Source organism: Macrobrachium nipponense, chromosome 9, assembly GCF_015104395.2.
Source record: "Macrobrachium nipponense isolate FS-2020 chromosome 9, ASM1510439v2, whole genome shotgun sequence".
Taxonomy (NCBI): domain Eukaryota; kingdom Metazoa; phylum Arthropoda; class Malacostraca; order Decapoda; family Palaemonidae; genus Macrobrachium; species Macrobrachium nipponense.
The window spans coordinates 21,277,439-21,295,672 of NC_061110.1; the positions used below are offsets into that span (position 1 = coordinate 21,277,439).

At 34.5% G+C, this 18,234-nt stretch overlaps 1 protein-coding gene across 1 annotated transcript in view; it reads left to right on the plus strand.

The window, feature by feature from the left end:
- The first annotated feature begins 5,875 nt into the window (after positions 1 to 5,875).
- Positions 5,876 to 18,234, plus strand: part of LOC135218674 (uncharacterized) — a 384,870-nt gene continuing 372,511 nt past the window's right edge. Inside the window, exons 1-2 of the mRNA XM_064255125.1 lie at positions 5,876 to 6,044; positions 15,532 to 15,649. The gene's annotated coding sequence lies outside the window, so the exon portion shown is untranslated. The remainder of the gene's footprint in view (positions 6,045 to 15,531; positions 15,650 to 18,234) is intronic.

The following is an 18,234-nucleotide window of genomic DNA, read 5'->3' on the forward strand; positions in this document are numbered from 1 at the left end:
GACGTCTTTGCTCTCCCGCACACTCATCGTTGCCAATTTAGTGGAGCTTCACACATAGTACGCCGATGCATTTACAAACTGTTTCCATGAATTCTAGTTGTCATATTAATGCAATAATGATAAAATTGCTCTAATATGTATATATATTACAAATAGATACGCTAATTTCACTTACTTTCCTGGTTTTGTGTAAGTCTTATACCCAGTTTGGAGAGTAAACACATACCAATTGGCAACACTGCGCACACTACTGAGAGGTTTAAGAGGATCTGCACGATGTAAACACATGTGCGCTGCAGACGGTGATCATTTCGAGTTTCTTCAATAATAACTTTTTATCTAGTTTGTTGAAACAGTCTTTAAAAGAGTTGTCGTTTTAGTGCGGTGTAACAGTGGCCCTTTTTCACCTATTCTTAAGTTTAAATTATACTACTAAGAAATGTTTTGTGAAAAAGTAGTATGTAGAATTTACTAAGTATATATAATGCAAATCATTATGATAATTAAAATTAAACTTAGAAAATTTGAAATTTTGTTAAATATGATTATGATAGGGGGATGTTGAGTAGTGGTGCGAGTTATAGGAGAAAACCGGGTGGCAAGTTAACATATGCAAACTTTCTCGTAGCCTCAGTTTTGATCTCACCAATATCTTTGATCTGAATATCAACTAAACAGTTAATCTCACGAAGTCCTCTCTCAAAAATATACTAAATAGTCGATATAACCTTTTAGAATTATTAAAATTATTATTTTTTTTTACTGATAGGTAAGATGGGTGAAATAAGATGAGGGCAGTTAGCGAACTAACTATGGTAGGGAATAGTTTAGAAAGTTAAGTATTAGGAAGAGTAATGTAAAGTGTGGTTTATCCACAATATATTTGGGTAAGGGTACATTTTCTCTAACTAATATTAGCATAATACAATAACGATTTTACATTATATTAACATGGTGAATTGTACAGATTACATATTTTGAATTTTATTTCTTAATAGTATAATCATACTATTAAGAAATAAAATTCAAAATATGTAATCTGTACAATTCACCATGCTAATATAATGTAAAATCATTATTGTATTAGGCTAATATTAGTTAGACAAATTGTACCCTTACCCAAAAATATTGTGGATAAACCACACTTTACATTTCTCTTCCTAATACCTAATTTTCTAAACTATTCCCTCCCATAGTTAGCTCGCTAACTGCCCCCATCTTCTTTCACCCATCTTACCTATCAGCTAAATAAAAAAAAAAAAATCTAAAGGTTTATACCTATCGGCTAAAAAAAAAAAAAAAAAAAAAAAATAAAAAAAAAAAAATCTAAAAGGTTATATCGCCTATTTTGTATGTTTAGTTGATATTCTGATCAAAGGTGTTGGTGAGATCAAAACTGAGGCTACGAGAGAGTTTGCACATGTTAACTTGCCACCCGGTTTTCTCCTATAACTCGCACCACTACCCAACACCCCCCTATCCCATCCCCCCACAGCGCTCTCATTCCAAAAACAATAGAATAACGATAATGCGTAGGTAAAGTAAGTAACGCGTGGCTGATAGTAAACGCCTATTGAAGAGAGGATATTCTTACAATGGTTGATTTCATCGTAATAATAATAACAGAAACAGAGCTTTAAAATGTTTTTTTTTCTTTCTTTTTTGCCTCACAAAGCTTTGAATGTTTATGTAGTTTGATATAAGAAGACAATTGTCATGGTAATTGCTTTATAGCAAAGAATGATAGGTTAAAAGAAAGGAAAATGCAATTTCTTCAAGTAGGTCGGCAGCCAGGAGGCATTCGCGCACGTGTGGGATATGGAACTCAGCAGGTGCCGACGTGTCGTCAGAAAACGCCGCGAAACATGATGCAATATTTCATCGAGATCCTTCTAAAACGTTCCTGTCATCTTGGGAGCCTGTGACGTTCGCTGGTAGGCCCCACCCACAGATCGCCGTGTATATACAACTGACGAAGTGTCAGAGATCAGATCATTAGTGAGAGACCAGCAGAGAGATCAGATCATCAGAGAGAGATAAGAGAAGAAGGAACAGACGAAGCATAAGAGAGGAAGTAGGCGCAGGAGAGTTTGGTCGGATTCGAGTTAAGTCGTCCACTCAGGGAGTGGACGACAGAGATATTTCGGCGTGGAGCAGCCTTTGGAGAAGAAACGTCCTACAAGAGGTTTTGGGGAGTTCCTGCCCTTCAAGTATCAAGAGTAGACATTGTTTTCTGCAGTACAGAGTCAAGAAGATGTCTGAAGATATAGTTCTCCTTAGCGAAGCCGTTGCTTCGAGCGTTGATTTTCGGCAGCTGCAAAACTAGCCAGCAAGTATTTCATTATTACACTGTTTCCCCAGTTCACATACTGTAAGATTTTATCTTTGTTATGTAAATAGGAGAAGCCATTCTGCATTTATCTTTGTTAGTAAGCTTGTAAATAAACACTTGTTCTGTTTGTGTTTCTTTCTATATTCGTATCCTCAGTTTCAACTGCTGGTGTTGAGTTCTTTTTGTTTATTATAATATCGAACCTGTAGCGGACCTCCAGGGGTCTGTGACAACAATACAAATCATGCAAGAATTTATTACTTTAAACGCTACTTTCTCTATGCCAAGTAGTTTAGTCTGACCTCATGTTAACATAGAGCTATTCAGGAAAGTCTTTGCCTCCATTTTTTTCATAACATGAGGATTTTATTGAAATCCTTATCAACATGATGGAACGTGCACGATCCCACTTTCGACAGTAATGGCCAAGTAAAAATTTACTAATATATATATATATATATATATATATATATATATATATATATATATATATATATATATTATATATATTGGGCTGTTGGCCTTGTATAATAAGGCGCCCTATGAGGTAATGTTAGACTTGCGATAATCTTACGCTAAGTCGGTTTGTTATGCACTTCCATATTCATTGGAGTGTCTTGGGGTTTGTATATCACTTACGAAGTCGGTATTATCTTCTGTGGTTATGACGACGATGTGTTAAACTCATGATGATTCGGCAATGATGTGAGGTTCTAGTATAAAAATACATATATTCTTCTGAGATTACATGGTGAAGATCAGGTATGATTGTACAGGTCTTCTAGTGACGATGGCTTGATCGCTTCTGCCAACGATGATGGCTAATTCTGTTCTGTTCCCACTACCATCTCGGTTACAAGTCATAAAGGAAGCAGACAGTAGCTTGAACATATGAACATACATACAAAACGAGACACATTACTAATCACGTAGGCCGTTTGAATTATAGGTCGCAGTAGTTGTCTCAAGCAGGGAGCTTGGACTAATGTTTCAAAACAAATGAATGACCACAGATGACGGCCTACTTTATTGTATACGTCATCTTAGCGTCTCTGGTCTGATCACATTCCTGCAAGCAATCTGGTTGACCTCTTTAGTTTTAGTCTTTTATATATATGGAATAACATTCCATATTTTTATTATGTAATCACTTACACACACACACACACACACACACACACACATATATATATATATATATATATATATATATATATATATATATATATATATATATATACCCACAAAGGGCGTCGCCCATCCCTCCCCGTTTTTAATATTTGGTATGCATTTAGCTATTGCGTTAAGGCGAACTGGTTACACTCAATCTCTCCCCCCCCCTCTCTCTCTCTCTCTCTCTCTCTCAAGGTGATCACTGGCATAGCCTTCTCTCTCTCTCTCTCTCTCTCTCTCCATTCCATCAGGTCATTAAATTGGAGACGGAGTTACAAAAAATATAACATTTTATTCAAAGTAAAGTACTAGTTGAATAACTCAAGTTCTTATAGGATCAACAATGGAAAGATAATAGTTCAAGTCTCACAGACAACTAACTCAGATAACCCCCCAGTATTTAAATGTCTTAATCAGTAATTAGTCACACCAATTATCTCTTCTCCAAAATACAGTTCCCTCACTAGGACACTCGGTCCCTAGGACACTCGGCCCTGTCACTAGAACTGCCTGTTTAAAAGACAGGAGAACACACTAGTGAGCACACACACAATTGTAAAGACAAAGTCAAAAGGCTAAACAAAATGGAACATCTTTACAAAATGTCAAACAAACAACAAGTCATCCTTTTGGCTAAAGTATGATAACTCACCCATTGCAGCCTGGAACTTTAACACTGAAACAAATAGACTTTCGCAGAGCTATCCCAGCATTCTGCCTTTTCTCCCATAGCTGTCTCCCCAGTTCCCGGCTAAACCAAGCCATTAAGAGTAGACATAGTTTGTACACATACACACAAATTCACACTCTTCGGCAACTGGTCGCAGCCAGTTTTCAAAGGTACCTTGAACAAGCCCTCATGAACTCACACATCTACAGAACGAACATTGACCCGCTTAAGTAAGCATCTTTGTATCACACCATCCCAGAAAGAGATGTCAGCTTTCTCAGGTCATCGCTTCGGACTCTGTCTCTATGGGAAGTTAAATATGAAGAATCTGTAAATTCTTAGAAATGTCACAACAAACATATTATCAGTCTCTATTTATGACATATATATATATATACACCATATATATAATATATAGATATATATATTAATTATATACTATATATATACTAATAAATATATAATATATATAGTATATATATATATATATATAGTATATATAATATATGGTATTATGATTCATAACCAACGTCATTACCATGAGCATCCTTTTCCTTCTTAGTATTTCCGTAGTATCCATCCATAGACGTTCAATAATAACTGGAAATGCTATATAAATACGATAAAAGAACAGTTTCAACTCATCTGTCCCACAAAAATTAACATTCATTGACATTCGGTCATGGCAACACTGTGGGATGTTCTGCCCGCAGAGTATAAGAGAAACATGTTATAGGAAGGATACAAAAGAGAATAACAAACGAATGCCTATGAGAGAGACGAGAGAGAAACAAAGGAATGCATAGAGAGTGAAAGAATCAAAAGCGAATGGAGAGGGAGAGAGAAAGAAGTAATGGAGACTGGCGTCTTGAAGCATCATATCATAGAACTAGGCCTAGGCTTCTCACGCTGTTGATTAGTTGACGAAATTCGGTACATTTCACATGATAATTGTAACCCTTCCATTTCATAAATTAATGTTCATCGAAAAGTGCGTAAGGTTTTCAGTTGGACTGAGCCTTTCGTAAAGTTTTCTAAGTTAGGGGACAATAAATTACTGAATGTGAAAAAAGGCGGAAACGTGTTTAAAAAAAAACCGTTGGAAATAAGTTGCTTCTTTCAGCGTCACTGGGGTAGCATTTTGAATACTTAGCTTTTTAGAGTCACATACGATAAGCATATTGATTGTGCATCATTGCTCATTTTGATTTTTTTTTTTTTTTTTTAATATTTCATGCCTCGATAAACTCGTGGTTTCTTTAAAAAATGACTCGGCTTTGTTAATAGCCAGTTTTCTAACGTTCTCTCGCCAGAATTTTGAAGGGTGACTGCAAAATTGCCTTCCCCTACCAGAGCACTGTAGGTCAAAGCCGTCTTATTATTATGACGTGATTTCTGCTTGATTTCATAGTATTCGTGTACAACAAGCAATATAACGAAAGTTAGCATCTAAGTCAGCATGAAAGTAGTACATATTATGGCGTGGGTACTATATTTATACTAACTCCAAAGGACATATTTATCATTAAAGTTATAGTTGCAATGTTTGTGTATAATCCCGTGTCTTAATATAAATAAGTGCTTTTATAAGAATTCAGTGTATTTGTTTATATAAAAAAAGATGGAATGAAGCCGATCAGATCAGCTGACTCCGATTAAAGTACTACGTAGTTCGGCATCCCGCCACCAGGGCAGCGCTGCTGGCCTGCCGCTTGCAGTTGCACCGCCTTTCGGCGGAAACTGTGTCTAATTGTTTGGTATCTTGTGATTCTTTTCATTCATTATCTTCATAATGGCACGTTGTGCAGCTTTCAATAGCAGATGTGGAAACAGAAATTCATCAAGAGTAAGTGTAATAGCATTTCACGGGTAAGCAAAGCATACTGCATCGTTCGTACCCATAGTTTCGTGCTAGTCTTGTTAGAACGTGGAAACATTATCTCTGTTAACATGCATATTTTCAGCATAATATTTCAGTCTTGGGTCAGAACATCATTAATCTTATATATGCACATTATATGAAGTAAAGAGGATCCTGCTCGTTATTAAACATGCTTAGTAGTAAGAAAGCCTTTAGGGTGCCTGTGTGCTGGTTGTGTCAACAAGTCTCGCCTCGTAGGCACATTACCGGGATGCACGAGGACACATGCTGTGTAAATATGAGTCATTAAGACTACTTTGCAGTAGGTAGGCCTATAAGATATTATCTATGCCATCGGTTTTCTCGTTTTAGATATGTTAAGACGGTATTAGAGTTGTTGAACAAAATGCATTTTGTCAAACGTTGCTTATCAACGACATTCCGAAACGTCACGCCTGACAATTTTCATGGCCACGTACGTAAACCGTAGAAATAACTTCTGCTAGGTAATTCAGAGTGAAAACTACTATATTTTCTATATTATATGTAACAAATCCTGGCGTAATTTAGCTTTTCATCAACTGTATGTCTTACTGTTTGGAAACAGGGATATGAAGTTTGGTAGCCTAATCTAGACCTATACCCTCAAACTACTAACTTGGAAGATGCTATACCATTTAAACCATATTTTAAATACAAATTCGTTTCGATTATGTAAAACCATTTCAATGGTAATAGTTAATAAATCATCAAGGCTAGGGAAAAAGGAATGAATCTTTGCCAAGTAAACGCTAGGCCTATGCCTGTTGATTTGGCAGTTATTTTTTTTATTATTTTGTTCATTTTTAAGAACATTTTTGTTCCAAATAAGTCAAAATTACTTTTTTATAGTGATTCTTGTTTACCCTGCGTTCTAGATATCGTTCCAAAGCATTAGAATGGAAAGAAATGACTGCTAGCCTTTTTCGTCGTCGGTTTGTTTAGAAGACGCTGAGCACGGGAGGAAAAAATTAACTTTTGCAAAATAGTTTATAAAACTTTCCTCAAACAATACTCCCAGAAATACCAAAGTAGCTAACCATATTAAAGAAAATGCAACTTGTTAAAAGCTTGCATTGAAAATACTTGGCGATAGGCAAGCCTGGAAGCTCTGTAATGTTAACATGTCTTAATATGTTTGCAAATATGTCTTGTTCGAAACCAATGAGCCTCAGTTACATGGAGTGGCAGTCTCGGCCCAGCTTATAGTACTATACGGTAGAGACCACCGAACTACGTTTTACTGGTACTATACAGAATGCATCTCCAGACCCATACCGAGATCAATAGTATATATATATATATATATATATATATATATATATACACACATATATACATACTTATATATATTATATTATATACATATATAGTATATATATACTATATATATCTATATATATATATATATATATATATATATATATATATATATATATATATATGTTCTCCTTTAACCCTCTAAAAATGAAATGCTAATTTATTTCAAACAATCGGAGGTCAGTCTATCTAACTATCTATATATATACACACACATATATACATGCACCACAGACACGCTACATATATATATATATATATATATATATATATATATATATATATATATATATATATATTGTGTGTGTGTGTGTGTGTGTGTGTGTGTGTGTGTATAGATATATAGATAGTTAGATAGACTGACCTCCGGTTGTTGTTTGAAATAAATTAGCATTTCATTTTTAGAGGGTTAAATGAGAACATATAGCTATTTATTTATTTATATACATGTAGATTGCTGATCGTTCAAAGATGTTTTGAAACGTACATGAATGATTAATTTACCGATAATAATATAACACATCCTTCTAATAATCAAACTACAATAGATAATCAAGCAATATACTGCTGACATGGTGTTTCGTCACTATATATTAAGACGTGTGTTGGATTGGGTGTTTCAATATGTCGGCCCGAGATGACGCAGTTCGACAGGAAGATTGCCACGCCACGCTGTTGGCTGTAATGTATCTTATCATATCCACTATTCCTCCTTATATTAATCTTCGTTATCCTCATCTCCCAACATTCTTTTCTTTATTCATTAACCCATTCTTCCCTCAAACGTCTTTAGATCAATACTTCCCCACGCCTGACAAATGTAGAGAAGGATTTAGTTTACATGATTTTTTGAAGCATTTCTGTTGTCACTTACCTTTTTCGCAGCTTCAGATTAAGAATGATTTATAACACGGCCTTTCTGTTTCATATAATCAACCCTCCACACTCACATTTTACGTCAAGCTTCTGATGTATGGGTTTTGGCAATAAATAAAGAAATTGGTCAATTGAGTCTTGAATTATTTGCATGAGAGTTTTAGGTAGAATTCATATCTATACGCTCGTACCTGAAGCATATGGTAATTCGTTAAAAGCTATCTATCTGATGTTTGTAAATGGTGAAGCCTTTGTGCAGTCTGAGGTAGCGAGAATGCTGTAAAGGAATAGTTTGTTATATTCCATGGGAAGATCGCTGATTATTATAGGGACGGATTGATGCCAGATACTGCAGCAGAGAGAACAGCGGGTGAGGGAAATGGTTATAGGGGCGGAATGTGTATATAGAATGACTCATGTTTATGGATGAAGCTGCGCTGATTAATCGCAGTAATGAGATGAAAGAGTCTGAAAGTGTTTTGACAGGAGAACGTTTCAAATAAATGTCAGTGAGAGCAAGGTGTGGAAGGCAAAAGAAAGCAGGGAATATTACGGAATCATCAGCGTCAAAATAGGCGACGGGGGATGGAAAAGGCGAACACTTATTTAAAAAGAGCATTTTGAGATCAGTGATCCCTACCGTGACTGATCAGTCCACCTGCTAAAGGTCACATTTTTATCTCTTCTTATCAACTGGTGCGCACCGCCAGGACCTTTAACCTTGGGTCACATTTTCTAGAAATTCCACACTGCGTTTTGCTTCATCCTTCTGGCAGTTTACAAATACACTGGCAAAGAAACTAAAGTAAATATGTACCTCGTCGGAGGAGTTAATAAATGTCACAGCGACAAATGTCATCGAAGAGAGAGAGTTTACTAATCAGCATAATTCCTTTTACACATAAGGATTGTTCAACCAGCTTCTCATTATCGAAAAGATGTATGGTTACTCAAAGTGATCGATGTATATTCAACGAACTGCTTGACTTTGTTTGCACAAATGGCTGTTGGAATGTTGTTGAAAAATGTAGTTTAAACGATATTACAGAAAGGTTTGCTTAATTGAAAAAAGTTAGCTCTGGTATTGCTGAACGAATGAGAGAGGTCAATGGAATGATGTGAAATTCTCAAGTGTTTGGATGAAACAAAAAGGGAGATCTAGGACGGTCTGTGAGTGGCAAAGTTCTCTCGAGGGAGAAGACGTTAAAATACAACACAGCAAAGAAAGTTAAAAAGTAAATGGTACGTAGTAAGGTCTATTGCTGAGTTGTTAAGCTGTTTTAAGATTATCAAGGTATTGGTAGTTAATAATAATCACAATGATAATAATAATATAATCAATAATAATAATGATAATAATCACAATAATAATAATAATACTCACAATAATAATAATATAATCATAATAATAATATATACTGGAGATATAGCACAGGTCTTCCAAAAGGGGATAGTGCCGTCAGTGCGCCTCACACGGTCCACTGTGGTCATTACGTAAGGTTCTTTGCAGCGTCCCTTCGGCCCCTAACTGCAATCCCTTTCATTCCTTTTACTGTACCTTCGTTCTGTCTCTTCCCTCCACCTTAATTGCCATCATCTTCCAACAGCTGTTTCGACATTATATTGAACGCTAAATGATCACATAGGCCCCAGCGCTTGGCCTTTGGCTTAAATTTTATATTCTAATTCCTATAGCCCAGGTCCTTATAAACGATGTTTGAAGCGTCTTTTTTACCACAACAATATAACAATCGTATAAATTGGTAAATAGTACTGCAGCATGAACCCTCTTAAAGGCACCATTTTTCTTGGGCATTCCACTGAGGGGTTAGAGATGTGTATTTCTGGTGATAGAAGTTCACTCTCGACGTGGTTCGGAAGTCACGTAAAGCTGTTGGTCCCGTTGCTGAATAACCACTGGTTCCATGCAACGTAAAAACACCATACAAACAAACAAACAATTTTCTTGTTATAGAGATTTTTATAAAAGAGGAGAGTACCCCATTTGCTCAGATTCCGGGGCGGTTTCAGTGAGGAATCGGGAATGTAAGAGAACGGCCAGTTTCTTCATCTCATCCCGATGGTATTATCTGAAGAATCTTTCGAGAATAAGCTTCCCTTGTCGATGGGAGCACCGGTAACTGAAGGAAGCAGGCTCTGCGAATGGACTGCAGAATCTGAGGGGTTATTGAATGGGAGAGGATGCGGGTAGAGAAACTTGACTGGGTTGAACGCGTGAATAGGGATTTAAATTGTCATAAGGTGTATATTTTTGTTATCCTTAACCTAAATGTATCCTGAGCTGTATTCTCCCTGCAGTTCAGGTAGGTATAGTAGCCCTCCAGTCTTAATTTTAATCATACCAGTGATAATGTTAGACATTCTTTAAAATGTTAGGCATTTTGCGATGACGATGCATTGCTTTCCGCAACGAATGTGTGGGAGCTATTGTCAGCAGTAGGTTACACCAAGGTTAAATTAAAAAGACAGAAGTTAGTAATAAAAACTAAACATTAATACGAAAAGTAAAAACTAGAATAACAGCAATTTTAAGCAATTATACTTCGAAGAAGTCCATTTAACTTGAAAGCAACTTCCTCTACACGGAGAGACAACTCGCCTCAGATACGGCTAAAAGTTTGAGTTCGTTTGAATGATTTATTCTTAGCTTCAGTTTTATCTAATGAGCTCGAGACTGGCCACGGATTTATAAAGGGGTGGAAGTTTTAGCTCTTGAAGATTCAGTTGTTGACAATGTGACGATGAATCTTACAGGTGAGCCGCGTGGACAAAGTCGATTGTTTAACGCTGTTTCTAAACCAAATGCGCAAGTTCGGATCCGGGACGGGATAGAAGTAATGATTTATTTGGATGTAGGTTGTTCCCCAAATTATAGTCAATTCGAGGTTATGCTTGAGGTTTAACACTTGTGAATATGAAACGTCATGCCTTTATAAGGAGCAATGTTTCATGTATGTTATATAGTGTATATATATATAGTATATATATATATATATATATATATATATATATATATATATATATATATATATATATATATATATATATATATATATATATATATATATATATATATATATTACATAAAGCCTCAGATCCCATGGAACTAGTGTAAGACGTTTCTTCAATAGAGATTATTATGAGTTTTATAACTTTGCATTTACATGTCAACATTATATATATTTACGTTCATATATACTATATATATGTATATACTAATAACAATAAATATATATATTTACATATGTATGTAGATATATATACTATATATATTGTTCATTTGCAAATGCAATGTTATGAAACTTATAATAATCTCTATTGAAGAAATTCTCGCACTAGCCCCGCGGAATCTGAAGATTTTACGTATTAATTTTCTAAATCCTTTTGATTATACTCAGTTTTTCTATCATACTCCATGAATGTAATCAAATAATTTAACAGATAAATAATTGGGTTAACCGTAAAAATAACTTGTGTATGTACTCATTAGGGGCCTCGAAATTGACCTTTTGAACTTCGCGTTTTTGTTGAACTTCGCGTTTTTGTGCAACCACAAATGCTTTCACGGCGGATGTCAACAACAGTACGCATGCTTGTATTTTGTTTGTATGGTCCTTTATTTACGTTGCATGGAACCAGTGGTTATTCAGCAACGGGACCAACGGCTTTACGTGACTTCCGAACCACGTCGAGAGTGAACTTCTATCACCAGAAATGCACATCTCTTACTCCTCAATGGAATAGCCGAGAATCGAACCCGCGACCACCGAGGGGGACACCAACACCATACCAACCACGCCACTGAGGTGCCACACATGCTTGTGAGATCGAGAAGAAAGCTATGACAATAATGGCCATTGAAAATCAAATTTAAAAAAGTACAGTTGTAAACTTAAGTCTAATAAGCATACTCTCACTCTTCTTCATTAATATAATTTTTACTTAATCCAAAATAAAACTATAACTCATATTGTTTACACAAACGACTGAGAAGCTGGTGTACCTGGAGGTGTAAAAGACGTAGGATTTTCTCCTTTGTTCCAGCCGTAATACGATTATATTACGCTTGTTTATGTTCTAAGACGGGAGCTGTTTAATTAGCCTTTTTAACTCGATACAGTTTTTTTTTTACAGAAATGTTATATTCTCATAATAAAGTTTAGCCGTTTTTACATTTAGAGTATTTTAAACTAAGGAAGTACTGTAGTTTATTATGCATGGTAAATAAATGAATGAATAAATAAAATAAGTAAAACAGACACTAAATAAGTAAATGAAAAAGTGTCAAACAAAGTAACCAAAAGCAGAACAAAAATAAGAGATAAGTATGATGGCACTTTTTTATAATCAGGATCTACACGGTCACGATATATATTTTTTTTGTGTGTTTTGGCTATATGTTGTCGCTTCCAGTAACACCCCTGAACATTAGACTAAATATTTTTATTCTATTATATTTTATTATATTTTTTGTCTGGCCCACTACCCTCAATATTTGCACTCTCTTCTACAACAAAATATCCCATACTAATAATATAAATGAGTAAGAAGTGCTTCTGTCTAACATTCCAGTGTTTTTTAAATTTTGATTTCCAGTGGGATAGACATCCTTGGTAGAGAGAGAGAGATAGTTGTAGAAGAATACATGTATTGACAGTGATGAACAGAAAATGTTGTTTCTTCAGATGTTTCATATGCTAGAATAATCATGACAGTTTTTAAGATAGATCGTATACCAAGAGATTCCTTTACAGATGACAGAAGTTTCGCCCATCTAATTTAATTTTGTGTATTATTCAATTAATCCAAGAAATCTTATAGATATGGCCGATGATATAAGTGAAGTTTTTTCAGTATATTAATTGTTATGTTTCACTAAATATCTCTATGATGAGCTTAATTATCTAGAGCAGAGAAAATATTCTGTCCCCACACTAGGCAAGATGTAATCTCTCTCTCTCTCTCTCTCCTCTCTCCTTCTCCCCTCCCTTCCCTCTCTCTCTCTCGTCTCTCTCTTCTCTCTCTCTCTCTCTATCTCTCTCCTCTCTCTCTCTCTCTCTCTCTCTCTCTCTCTCTCTCAACAAACAGACCCTTAGCAGTCCTTTCTCTCCAAGGTTCCTTCTTATACCACATCCTTAGCTTCACTTAAAAAGATTTTCCAATGTCCTTGCCCAAACCACCCTTCGCCCCTCCCCCATTCCATGCCCATCCGATAACCCCTCTCCCACCACATACCCATTCCATCACCCCTCCCATCACCCTGACCCCATGGCACTACTCCTTTACCCTCTCTGTAATTTCCTGGATCTGCTAAAGGATAGGCAGCGTTCCTGCGCTGGTCGATACACTGGAAGGAGAAGGACCAGCTGCTCTTCTTCTTCTTCTTCTTCTTCTTCTTCTTCTTCTTCTTCTCTGCTTATTAAAGTCTTCGTATGCTTTGGGTACCTTCTCCTCTGCTTCTGGTTCCTTTGGGGCATCTGGATTTAATGGTAGCATTTTTTATATATTCCTTGGATACGTAGGAAGTGGTGTTTTTTTTTTTTAAGTTAGGGTTGTTAGGTTGCTAATTCGGGTTGAGAATATATATATTATATATATATATATATATATATATATATATATATATATATATATATACATATACACACACACATATATATATATATATATATATATATATATATATATATACTCATACATATATATATATATATATATATATATATATATATATATATATAATGCTTTTAATCATTTCCATTACATAAACCTCAAGGATTTTCTAAAACACACACATGTATATATATATATATATATATATATATATATATATATATATATATATATTATATATATATATATGCATGTATTTTAGAATATTCTAGTTACCTATGTAAATGAAGAGGTAAAGAATTATATGTACCTAATCATCTGTCTCATCATTTTGTTTCGTATCGATCTGCAGTCTCTTTTATAATAACAGTCCAGTAGATACTCAGATGCAGATATGCTTCTCATTTTTTACCTTTAAAGACAACAGTATTATTACACCATTTAGATCAAATAAGATAACTTATTACTTAGATCATTCAAAATTAGGAAAATTAAATCGCAAGTGGATCTGGGTTTACCGTAAAAATATCAAATTATGCATACACCGAATTTGATATGCGTAAACATTATTTGAAGTATCGTGTCTCTGTGTCTGAATACTTCAGTATCTTTAATATTTATTCCACCTTTATTTGATTTCAAGGTTTCTTTATATTCAACTTTGCCCATAAACGCACAGGTAATGGTATCATAGATTTCGATAAAAAATGCCATGAAATGTATTCAATTTTTGGCTGAATGCTGGATAGTCTGAAAAAGTTCTATATATCAGAATTTTATCTAAAATCTTTTTTTATATTAGCTCTAAGTACTCTCCTCCTCTGTTTACTTATTTGTCTTTTAGTGGAACATATTGGAAATAACAATTAGGTTTTTTTTGTGTTTTCATACCTAATTCTCCTGGTACTAGGAATAAAATAATTTCGTTCTGGTATAGACCAGAGTCTTGATCTGAATAAAATAAGATTTTACTTTGCTTGGTCATTGGTGTGAGTGTGTATGTATTTATGTGTGTGTGTGTATGAAGAAAACTGTATCTTCCTGCAATTTGTGAACGAAGACATAATTGATAGAGAGTAGATGTTTCATTCTTAGTTCTCGTAGTACCATGAAACAAATCATTACATTCTGGTAAAGATCCGATTCTTTTCCTGAATATATAAACATTTGATTACTGCATTTATTTATCAAGTGTGTGTGTGTGTGTTTGTGTGAAGAAAACGGTAGCTTCATTAGTAGGGGAACGAAGACATTAATGACAGAGAGTATGTTTCATTCTTAGTTCCTCTGGTACCAGGGAAACAAATAATCTCTTTATGGTATAGATCCGAGTCGTGACCAGAATAAAATCAGATTTTATTACGGTATTTATTTGTCATTGGTGTGTGTGTGTTTGTGTGTGTGCGCGTGTGTGTGAAGACATGGATGACAGAGGAGATGTATATCTATGGCAATTGTTTCCTCGTATTGCCATAACAAGAAGTAAATTATGCAAGAGTAATCGGGTATCCTTTCCTTCATCCTAGTGGAGGGTTGGCTTTATTTCTCGCGCTCTGCTGATTACGTCCACCATCATCCTTCTTCACCCAACGTTTTTGATAACAGTTATCCGTATTCTGATTGCAGGTACTAACATCCTGAATGGGGTGAAATAGCGTTGTTGACTGTAGCCGACAACAGGTTTTTAGAAGCTGTGAAGTCGCGGGCGTTTTGACAAGTATGAAAAACGGATCGGCTAATTATGGTAAGTGGATGCTTAATTTCAATTTTGCCTTATTTTCTAAGACTGTAGTCTATATTTTCTCTCTATATCGGGTTTCACTGTAAAATATACAGAAGCAAGCAAACGCGTACACAGACTTACACGGGCAATATACTACTGTAAGCTCCATTTAAGTTGCATAAACACTGCAATATGTATGGCATTGTCGTATTTGATTTACGTTTTTATCGTTAGTTAATTGTTTGAAAGTTATTTTTAAATTCTAAAAAATAACCAACAATTCCGTAACTTTTTTTTTGAAGCGGGTAATAAGATCAATAGCAAATTATTTGGGCAAAGCTTCGCAGTCACTATTTTCTGACAACTCCAGTTGATATTGACGAAACTTTTACGCGAATGATGATATGTATATTCACTGATTCTGACAAGTTATGTTTCGCAGTGAAATCGCTTCTAACACAATTTGTAAATTAGTTTGTGCTTGATCAAAAATTGTCGGTATACGTAGAATGGTCTCATTTTTTCTCCTGTGGTAATATGTGATAAACGAATCACGTGTTAGAGCGATCCTAATAATATATATTTGTGTATATATAAATATATATATATATATATATATATATATATGTATATATATATATAGATATATATATATATATATGCACACACACACACACACACACACACACACATATATATATATATAATATATATATATATATATATATTAGATATCTATATAATATATCTTTTAATTTTGTAGAAGGATGTCGCATCCGTTTTTCGTTATCCCAACAATGGCATTTTACGACCCAACCCATTACCAAATGATGCCTTGTTTAGCCATGCTCTCAAAGCTGTGCTTTGAAAAGAAATAGTCCATTTCTTCAGTCGTATCTTCTCCCGAGTACAAGAACGTGCTACTTCGTCTACAGAGTTCATATCTCCAGATTGACTTGAGATGTTCTTTATTTATTTATTATTCATTTATTTAGTTATTTATTTATCTTCATATGTGTCATTTTTTTATTTATTATATTTTACAGAAGAAGAGTCAAGTCAATGGAAAAATTGTGCTTAATACTCATGCTAATATATATTACTAATGATAAGGTAGCAATTTGATAAATTAGCAGTTTTAACCGAACATCTTTTTTTAATTTATTTCAAAAAGTAATATTTCCTTGAAAAAGGAACAAATTATCTTGGTTTATTTTTGAAGAAGAACGGTGACAGTCGGATAAAAATGCGTAAGAAAACAGGGAAGTGGTGGCGAGGCGAAGGGGAGATTTGAATCAGAAACTCTACGGGTAACAATATCCGCATTTCACTTATTTGTTGCTCTTCTGATCATAATGATGGATTCGAGACGTCTAAAATATCCAATTATTTCTGAACGGCAAATAATGGGTGTACCCTGCATTTCTATTCAGGTATTCATTGTTTTTCGCGTAAAACTATTTCTAAAACTATTTCATACATAACGATATCTTTTTTTTAGGAAATACTAAGTTCTGACTATGACAAAGATAAATTTGCATGTTTCCTTATCAAAAATAAATATTTCTATTTTTTTTAAACGGAGACGTACAAAATTAACTTTTTCATAGTATGTGCTTGATATTTAGAAAAAAGTATTGTTATATATGAAATGTTTCTTGAAATATTCTTTTCTATATATGAAGGACTTAGCTTATAGTTTTCGTCTTACTAAAGCAACAAGAATGATTTGTTTATTGCCTTTATATTTCAGTCATTTATCTCTTTTCATTTCTGTCATCCTATCCCTTTTCATGTAGGCATCAGCGAAGGCTCTTTCTCCTGAAACCCCGATTACTCTGTAGTTTAAATCAAGTATTCACTCATATTTCCCCCTACATTGTGAAATATACATTTTTTAGAGACTATAATTCAATATCTAAGTCACTATCAATTCATTTGTATCATCTGAATCAGTATATTTCTCTGAAGTTAGAAGATATTTTACTGCATAAAGGAGAAAGCTTTAGAATATTTTATGTATGAGCGTACCTTTGTAAGAAACTTCTTTTTATAATTCCCCCACCTTCATTTATAGCAATGCGTATATGCAATACACGCAATGGCTTATTTAAAGTAGGTGACCCACATAGTCAAAATAATTTCTTTTCACATTTTTTTGTGCAGTGTTCGTATTACTATAGAAACTTTAAACACCTTTCTGCGTCCGATTCTGTAGGTCAAAAATTATATATTTTATTTTCTTCTATAAAATTTCTAGTATTTTTCTTAGAGTTAATGCATGGATATGTTTACTGGAAAGTCATTGCACCAGATAAATAAATTCAATCGCTACCTATTCAGTTTCAAGAACTTTGGGGAGAATCTACGGTGGTCAACAGCTCTGAATTTTTAACATTTGTAACATTGCTTTTCCTTAGGCTACATACCATATTCAGTTTCCCAGCGTATGCGTTGAACACATAACCAATTTTTATCAATGTTGGAGTGTGCCATAACCTCGTATTCTACTAGTATTGCTCAATCATCATTCTAGGCTTAGTTCATGAAGGCATATTAGCTCAGCTATTTCATGCTGGTACTATATCCAAAATTTATTTGCTTAT